This window comes from Camelina sativa, chromosome 1 (genome assembly GCF_000633955.1).
Source record: "Camelina sativa cultivar DH55 chromosome 1, Cs, whole genome shotgun sequence".
Taxonomy (NCBI): Eukaryota; Viridiplantae; Streptophyta; class Magnoliopsida; order Brassicales; family Brassicaceae; genus Camelina; species Camelina sativa.
In genome coordinates this window covers 23,030,087-23,038,445 of record NC_025685.1, presented here as the reverse complement: position 1 = coordinate 23,038,445, position 8,359 = coordinate 23,030,087, and the positions used below count along the sequence as shown (strand labels likewise).

The 8,359-nt window shown below is 42.3% G+C and overlaps 1 pseudogene; it reads right to left on the bottom strand.

The window, feature by feature from the left end:
- The window catches only part of LOC104702413, a 7,083-nt pseudogene extending 2,890 nt beyond the window's left edge, over positions 1-4,193 (bottom strand).

Below are 8,359 nucleotides of genomic sequence, written 5' to 3'. Positions count from 1 at the left end.
TCTTCTAAGGCCTTGACATATGTAGCCTTAAGTACATGTATGTCTCCAAAATGTAATCCAGGATTCCTATAAACCAACACATCCCCAGAGATTTGGCCAGACTTGCTACACAACCACAAAAAGAAAGCAGTGAGGAAATGATCAGCTACTTCTTGGGAATAACTTTGAAGCTAATTTACTGGTTCTTGATGTTTCCATCTAGAACCCAAAGTGAAAGACCAAGAGAAGAATTGGGTCGCATACAGAATGACACAGACTTCATTTTCCTTAAGCTTTCCGGTGGGATCCACCGTACCCATGAGATAGTATGATTCGTCAATAGGAATCCTTCCTGCGTTGAGAGTATTCTTCTCTCTGTTTAAGAGAACAGACAGACGATATTTCAAATGTGGTTCGTCAAGGGGGATGTCAACTAAGACAATTTCTGCAATGTTCTGGTCGTCCATATTCCCATAATTAATGGCAGCTGCACATACAAAATTAACTTAATAAAAGACTCATCGAGTGTCTCCTCAAACTACTTATCATGTTAAAGACTTCAGGGTGCATAAGGTAAGTTAAATCAGTGGATTCAGGGGTAGTAAGAAATTGCAAATGAACCAGAAAGATTTGGGTTTTTTGGTACCGTTAAACGCAGCACGTTCACTGTAGAATATGGTTTTAGACTCTTCCAACGTTTTGAGCAATATATTTAAAAAGAAGTCATTAGGGACTCCTCCATAACTAAGCAGTGCAATCAAACTTCTTGACAGCCTCGTCATTTTTGGTGGATTACTGGAAGATGTAAACAACCAAAGATCATTAAAAAAAAATTGAACGAGAAGTGAGTTCAGATTCAAGATAATAAAAATCCACGAGGAAGCTACCTTGTATTGACTACCTCCAGGGAGTTAAAGGTACTAAAATTTAACAAGGTCTCATCTTCATACACCTTGATCATAGCAGGTCGAACCTGGACAGTCTGAGGAGGAAGCTGCCAAATAAAGGAGCAAAATTAGGAATAGCTTGCAAACCTTATTTTGTGACATGAAAGAGAGTTGGCTTACTTTCTTGTTTGAGAGAAAAGTTCCCTTAACAGCATAGCCTTTATAAAACATCCGAAACTGGATCAGCAGAGGCTGTTGAAAATAAGAAATGTTACTACATGTTATGAGTGATAGAAAAATACAGAATCGAGCCTGAACATGGAATGTGAACTACTTACCGGGTCTTCGCCACAGGGTCCCTGTGATTAAAAAAATAAGAAACAAACATGATAAGGTAACAAGAGTGAACAAAAGGCAACTAAGCAACCATCAAATAATCATGGAAGTACAAGAAAGACCTGAACATTGTTACTTCTAACAGATTTTCCTTTACAAATAATTGGACACATCCGAGCAAGGTCCTCAGAGATGTAGCCAGTTCCATCTGAATGTATATATGGTTTCCCATTCTTATCAAGAACATCATTATCATCTTGGTCCTGCGATTGGAAGAAATGGAAAAAGGTCAAATAATGGATGCATTTAAGTTAAGGCCTTAGAGATGCAGTTACTGAAGAAAACATGGGTTGAGGACATACATGGCAGTGTATATCATCGATTTCCTCAAAGGTAATCCCAGTCATGTCCACTTCAAGCTTTTTAGTCTTTGACAGAATTAGAGAAAACCTGAAGCATCAGCAAAAGAAATTTGACTCTAATCACAAATGAGAACATCTCTAGAAGAGTTTAAAGATGAAACAGTAAAAAGTCTTCATATCCATGCAATAGAGAATTAAAAGAAACTTGAGTACCGTGCCATATAGTTCGCCGGAGATGGCAAATTATGCACATGCATAAAACGCATACGAGCTTCATGGATTGAAATCCCGTCAAGCATATAAGGATTTTCCATATCACTCAACGCTGTAGAGCCCGTGCGTATAAAGTAGCATCTAACTCCCTTTGTAGAAAAATCTTTCTTCTTCCCTTCTTTCCCTCCATCTTTGAAAACTGTTTAAAAGAGAGGTAAAGAAGCTACTATGTGAAGTTCTAAACACAGAGGAAAAGTACGACAATAGCTGAAAGACATGGCCTTAGCACCTTAACAATGGAAAGTGTTGTATGTGCAATAACATAGATAATAATCAAGAGAAAATAACAAGGAAAAGGACCCACCAAAAAACTGATAACGACGTAAACCAACCATGATACCGTTCTTAGCAATCCCTTTGTAGGTAGAGTAAAGATTATTACAATTGGTTTCCACGCCTGACACGTCATCGAATTTGACGGTTAAAACATTATCATCACCCAAAACCTTGTGCAGGTGTGTTCCAGTGTTCTCCAGAAGATGACCCTGTGAACAGAGTCTATCAATAAGTAACAGCGTATTAAGACACTGTCAAGGACTTTATCCTAACAGTAAGATATAAACTTTTAACTGACTTATGATAGCGACTTGCAAACAAATTACGGCAACAGCCTATAGTAGAATTTCTTGAGTTCAGATCCTTTCAAAACAAAGAACATATGCAACATGGGAAAAATGCAAACATGAAAGACAGCGTTAGGAGAGCGAACCGAACCTTGAATTTGTAACTACCATCGGGAGCAACATGACATTGATAGTAATGAGTCTTCCCACTATCCCCTCCAAGTGACTGGGGAAAGAAGCATGTAAGAAGATGCAATTAGTACAAATTTGATATTAAAGTCAGATTCCTCATAAATTGCAGCAGTTAAAAAGGAATTTGCAGGTCTCTTGTCATACCCTTCTTCGCTCCTTTGGGGAGCAATAACGCTGTCCCAACCGGAACCAAACCACTTCTTCATAAGAAACCATTGGCAAATCCTTCCATTGTCTGATCTGATCATCACTTACAACCTCATCTAGGGATTCCCTGTAAAAAGACGATCACTTTACAGATCTCCAATATAGCTAAGCAACAAAAACATCTTCTTGAATACAAGTTCGCCAAGAGCTACCAGTGGAGGAATGTGCTTAGATACTCCATTCTCTTCTCTTCTCAATAACTTAGGAGAGGGAGTTTCCAAATCAAGAGACAACACTTCTGCTACAACAATTAGCCATAGTCATAACTAAACTTTGGAGCATACAATCAAACACAAACCGAAGAAGTATTCTTAGAACTCATCAGAGATACTGTCTGACCTTGAGAACCCCTGCAACTTTTCTTCCCAGGAGTTCTAGGTGGAGAGTGTACCGGAGACTCGACGGAACTCAGCCGCGGAGAGCCATCAACAGTGGCCGCATCTTTAACAAAATACAAGATTAACCCATCGAGGGAATTCACATACGGCTTATTGAAAACTTTCCTGAGGGCTTCCAAAGCCAATTCCTCAGAAATCGAAGAAAGCATCCGCCTTGTCTCCACTTTGATCGAACTAAGATTGTGTTTCCTGTAGATTTTCTCTAACAAAGTCTCAACCGGACCCGGAAGAGTAATCTCTGAACGCAAAGAAGACACCACTGGCACTTCATCGGAACAAGTGTTCATCATTTTCGTTTTCCCCCAAATCAGAGTTTTGTGTCTTCGTCTTCTTTAGTTAGGGTTCATAAATATATGGAAAGAGATACTAAACTGTTCAAATCTCTTTCCTTTCTCTGCCATTTTCTGAAAAGTTTCTTCCTTTCGATTTCAAAAACAAATTTTTGATTGCATTTTTCTTTTTCATTTTTTTTTCAGACAAATTTGCTTTGTGTCATTGTGTGTGTAAGTACGCCTGTGTGCATCGGACAAGTCATGTGTTAAATCAGAAATAGCACAGTACAGAGCATTGATTTGGATCTGAATCAATCAATCAATACATGGGAAGGAAGAGACTTAGCAAGGAAGTAAAAAAAAGCTAGCCGCAGATATTGGTTGGTCTCACATGCACGTCGTGTCATGTGTCTATTCTTACTTCGCACGCCCCGCCGAGTTCCACCTTTCATCATCGTCGTAAAAACGCCGCATCATCCGTCTCAACATGCTCTCGGGCACAGTCTTCGAGATGGCCAAAAGAAGACTCTTTTTCAAATCGAGATGAATCTCACCTACCAAAACATTCCTAAAATCGGAATTTCCTTTGTACCTGGTGGACAAAGCGATGTTGTTTCCACTCTTCCAACATACCTGTTGAGTTTTTATGTACCTCCCTTCTTCAAATGCAATATATCCCTACTATTAGAGGCACTCTTTTTCACCCTACAGCGGCAAGTTTTACATTCGCAGAACCCTTCACATCTTTTCTCTGCAACTCTGGTGCCCTTTAGCTCTCAGTGCTTTTGCCCAGTATCCCTCACAGCTCTCAAGATGAAGCAGATTCACCCAAACAGCGCCGGATCTGACCCTAGGAACCGTTTCTCCTCGGAGGATGATGAACCAGTTCGACTACCAGCTCTGGATAATGATGCTCTTGCTAGAAGATTCAGACTCACATTGATAGGGCGTGTCTTCCATATAGGGGGCAGGAGCATGGAAGCTTTTCTCGCTCTAATGCCAAGCACTGGTATTTGGGACGTGGATGGACGAGTTTGAGGCTTCGACCTTGGCAATGGTCGCTTCCACTTCAACTTTGAGACCGAAGAGGACCTGCAAAAAGTTTTGAGAAAGAGACCATGCCATTTTAACAAGTGGACCTTTTCACTGGAACAATGGGAACTAAATTTCCAGGAAAACCTCCTGTGTTTTGTTAACTTTTAGGTTAAGATACGAGATCTCCCCCTCCGTTGCTGGGTGGAAGAAGCCTTTAGAGGTATTGGTGACTCCATTGGACGTGTTTCAGAGATAGATACCACAGACGCTAGAGTCTTGGTTTCTGTGAATGTCACAAAACCTCTAAATTTTACCAAACGGGTGGTGACTGATGATGGAGAGGAAGTTGTGGTTTCCCTTTCCTATGAGAAACTGTTCCGATACTGCTTCACCTGTCACCTAATTTCCCATGAAGAAAGAGACTGCCCCCAACTCACTGAGCAGCAGAGACAAGCTAACAAAGAGCGTCGAGCTACATCTCTGCCTGGTGCTAATATCGATTTGGAAGTTCGAAGACCCTCTGCTGACCGAAGAGATCTGTCTCACCAAGGGGAGGAGAGCTACAGAGATGATCGTCGAAGGATCTCCAATGGTCAAGAGCTCTCTTCAGGTGTTGCCATCGCTCACCGGTCCAGAAGTCAACAGAACACGAGGGACTCTCTGTCGGATTCTCGATATGGGAGAAGAAACCTGAATTACTCGAAGGATCTATCTCGCAAGGAGGTACCCCGAAACCCAATGTGGCAGCGTATGGGGGAAACTGCTCCCAAATCACATCCCCGTAGCAGGGAGAAATCTTTACAGTCCCTTTCAGGGACACATAACAGGATCGAAGAAGGTTCCAGGCATCGATCCCATTCTTCAAAGACTTTGGATGATCCCCATGTCAGAAAGCAACCAACTAACATCAGTGGTCACCGGGTCCCCCCTCGACGAAGAGATTCTCCACTCCGTATCAGATCTCCAGCTAGAGAGGAACCTTTACTGGACCATAGGAAGTCATCTCGTCGACCTCCCTGCCACCAGTTAACCCGTAGAGAGAACTGTGGTCCGTCAGAGGCGAAAAACAAAGGAAAAGGAAAAGCTCTACAGGAATCTGACGATGACTTGATGGAGGATGAGGACGATGATGAGGCAGAAGCAGGGCTCATCCCGAGGAACTTCGAATTTGGATCGGGTTCGGGAACTGCTGCAGTTGGTGAGGGGAGCTCTGTTCCTCCCCGGATTCAACACCCGGAGCTTTCATTGAGGCCCCAAGCGTCGGAGTCCCAGCAATTGGCGGTGTTACCGACGACTCAATCTACTCTTGTGTCGAGTGTCGAGGACGACGGCGAAGCCGGTTTCTCAGATTGGGCGGCGGAAGAATCCCAGTCAAGGGAGGCGATGGCATCACATCATCCTATACATAGCAACGCTATCCCATCTGATTGGGAGAATCTGGCTGAGGATCACGGATTTAATGCATCTGATCGTGAAATTACCGAGGAGGATGTCAGATTGATGAAGGAAATCGAGCACGAGATGATTCTCGATGGTCTTCTTGACAACGACGACCTTCTCAGAGAAGATCTGATGGGTGGCGACGAGACTGAAAAAGACCCGGTAGACACGAACAGGGAAGGCTACACTGAGGAACGAACAGTCTCAGAACAGCCGGTCCCACGATCCTTTCCGGCAAAGGCGGCTCCGGCAACCTCGCAATCCCCCTCAAGTAAACGGGTGTTATCACCAAAGTTAACAAGAGGTGGGAGAAAAGTCAGGAAGTCTTACGGACCTAATAATCTCGCAGGAGGCCCAATAATGGTTGATGGATCTATCGAGTCCACCAATTCTGCCGCAACAAAAATTGTGCCTTCTAGTCCTAAGGTGAACAAGGCAGCTTCAAGAAAGCTTAAGTTGTTTACCAGCAAGAGGTCACCCAAGAAAAGGACCTCTCAGGTGTCAAGCGGTCAAAGTGAATGGGCAGAGATACCAGTCAACAATGAAATCCCTCAAGCTGAGGTGGGAATAACCAAGAAGAAGAAGAAAGGAAACAAGGCAAGTGTGCCCAAGGATGCTGAGGAAGAGTCCCAGATCTCCCCCGACCCCCCAACATGAGGACAATTGCTTGGAATTGTCAAGGGACGGGAGCTAAATTGACTCGCCGTCGACTACATGAGTTATGTAGGGTATATTCACCAGGTTTTTTATTTTTATCGGAAACTAAGAATGATAAGTCCTATCTGCAAATAGTGCAAGTAGATTTAGGTTTTGATAATCTTCGAACCGTTGAGCCAGATGGCACTAGTGGCGGTTTAGCATTATTGTATTCAAATGATTTTTCGGTTAAGTTTTTGCTGTTAGATGACCGGTTAATCGATATTGAAACAATTATTAATGGAAATCGGGTCTTTATGACATTTATTTATGGTGACCCTATCCCTACAAATCGTGAATATGTTTGGAAAAGATTGATGCGTATTGGAGGTGCTAGATCCGAACCTTGGTTTATTATTGGGGACTTCAACGAAATAACAGGGAATCATGAAAAGAGAGGAGGAAAGAAAAGATCAGAATCCTCTTTTCTACCATTTAGAGCGATGATTGATTCATGTGGCTTAATTGATTTCCCTTATCAAGGTAGTCAATTTTCATGGATTGGTAATCGATCAAACGGCAAGATTCGTTGTCGACTAAATATAGCCATGGGAAACGAAGAATGACACAATATATTTTCCCACACTAATGTGGAGTATATGAAGATGTGGGGATCGGACCATCGTCCACTCCTTGCCGCAACTCAAACACGTCCAAAAAAAATTTCAAAAAACTTTATGTTTGACAAAAGGTGGATAGACAAGCTTGGCCTTAAGGAGGCGGTGATAGAAGGTTGGGGTGATAATGAGACCTCGATGGCAAGAACCATTGCGGAAAAAATCAAGAATTGTAAGCGAGCTATTTCAATTTGGAAGAAAAATAATCAAACAAATTCGGAAAAAATGATCAAGGAGCTTCAAGACAAGATCGACAAAACTTATGGTGATGACCAGGCATCGTCAAAAACTCTCCTCAACATAAAATGGCGGCTTTGTGAGGCGTATAGGGAAGAGGAAGCATATTGGTACCAAAAAAGCAGAGAATTGTGGCTTGCAGAAGGAGATAATAACACAAAATTTTTCCATGCTTCAACAAAACAAAGGAGGGCAAGGAACAAGATCACTGGCATCCTTAATCAACTAGGAGTCTAGATTGATACAGAAGAAGGAATTGAAAAAGTTGCAGTGGAGTACTTCAGTAATCTCTTCTCATCCTCGAATGCGAGTGACCCTACGATAGCCATTAAGGATGTGCCAACATTGGTTACACCAGATATGAACGCGCATCTTACGAAAGAGGTCTCAGAAGAGGAAGTTAAAAGAGCCTTGTTCTCCCTGAATCCCGGGAAAGCTCCGGGGCCAGATGGGATGACTGCACTGTTTTTCCAAAAATTTTGGGATACAACAAAAGGCGATCTCACTCAGATGGTGAAGAATTTTCTTAGCTCAGGCATTTTTGATGGCAAGCTAAATGAAACAAATATATGTTTGATCCCGAAAGGTGAACGTCCTCGAGAAATGTCAAGATTTCGCCCTATTAGCTTATGTAATGTGTGCTATAAGGTGATTTCGAAAATTTTGAGTTTACGTCTCAAAAGGTTTTTACCGGAACTTATATCCGAGACCCAATCTGCATTTGTGGCAGGAAGATTAATCACTGATAATATTCTTATTGCCCAAGAAAACTTCCATGCTCTGCGCTCCAACGAGGTCAACCGAAAAAATTTCTTGGCTATCAAGACGGATATGAGCAAAGCCTATGATATGGTAGAATGGAATT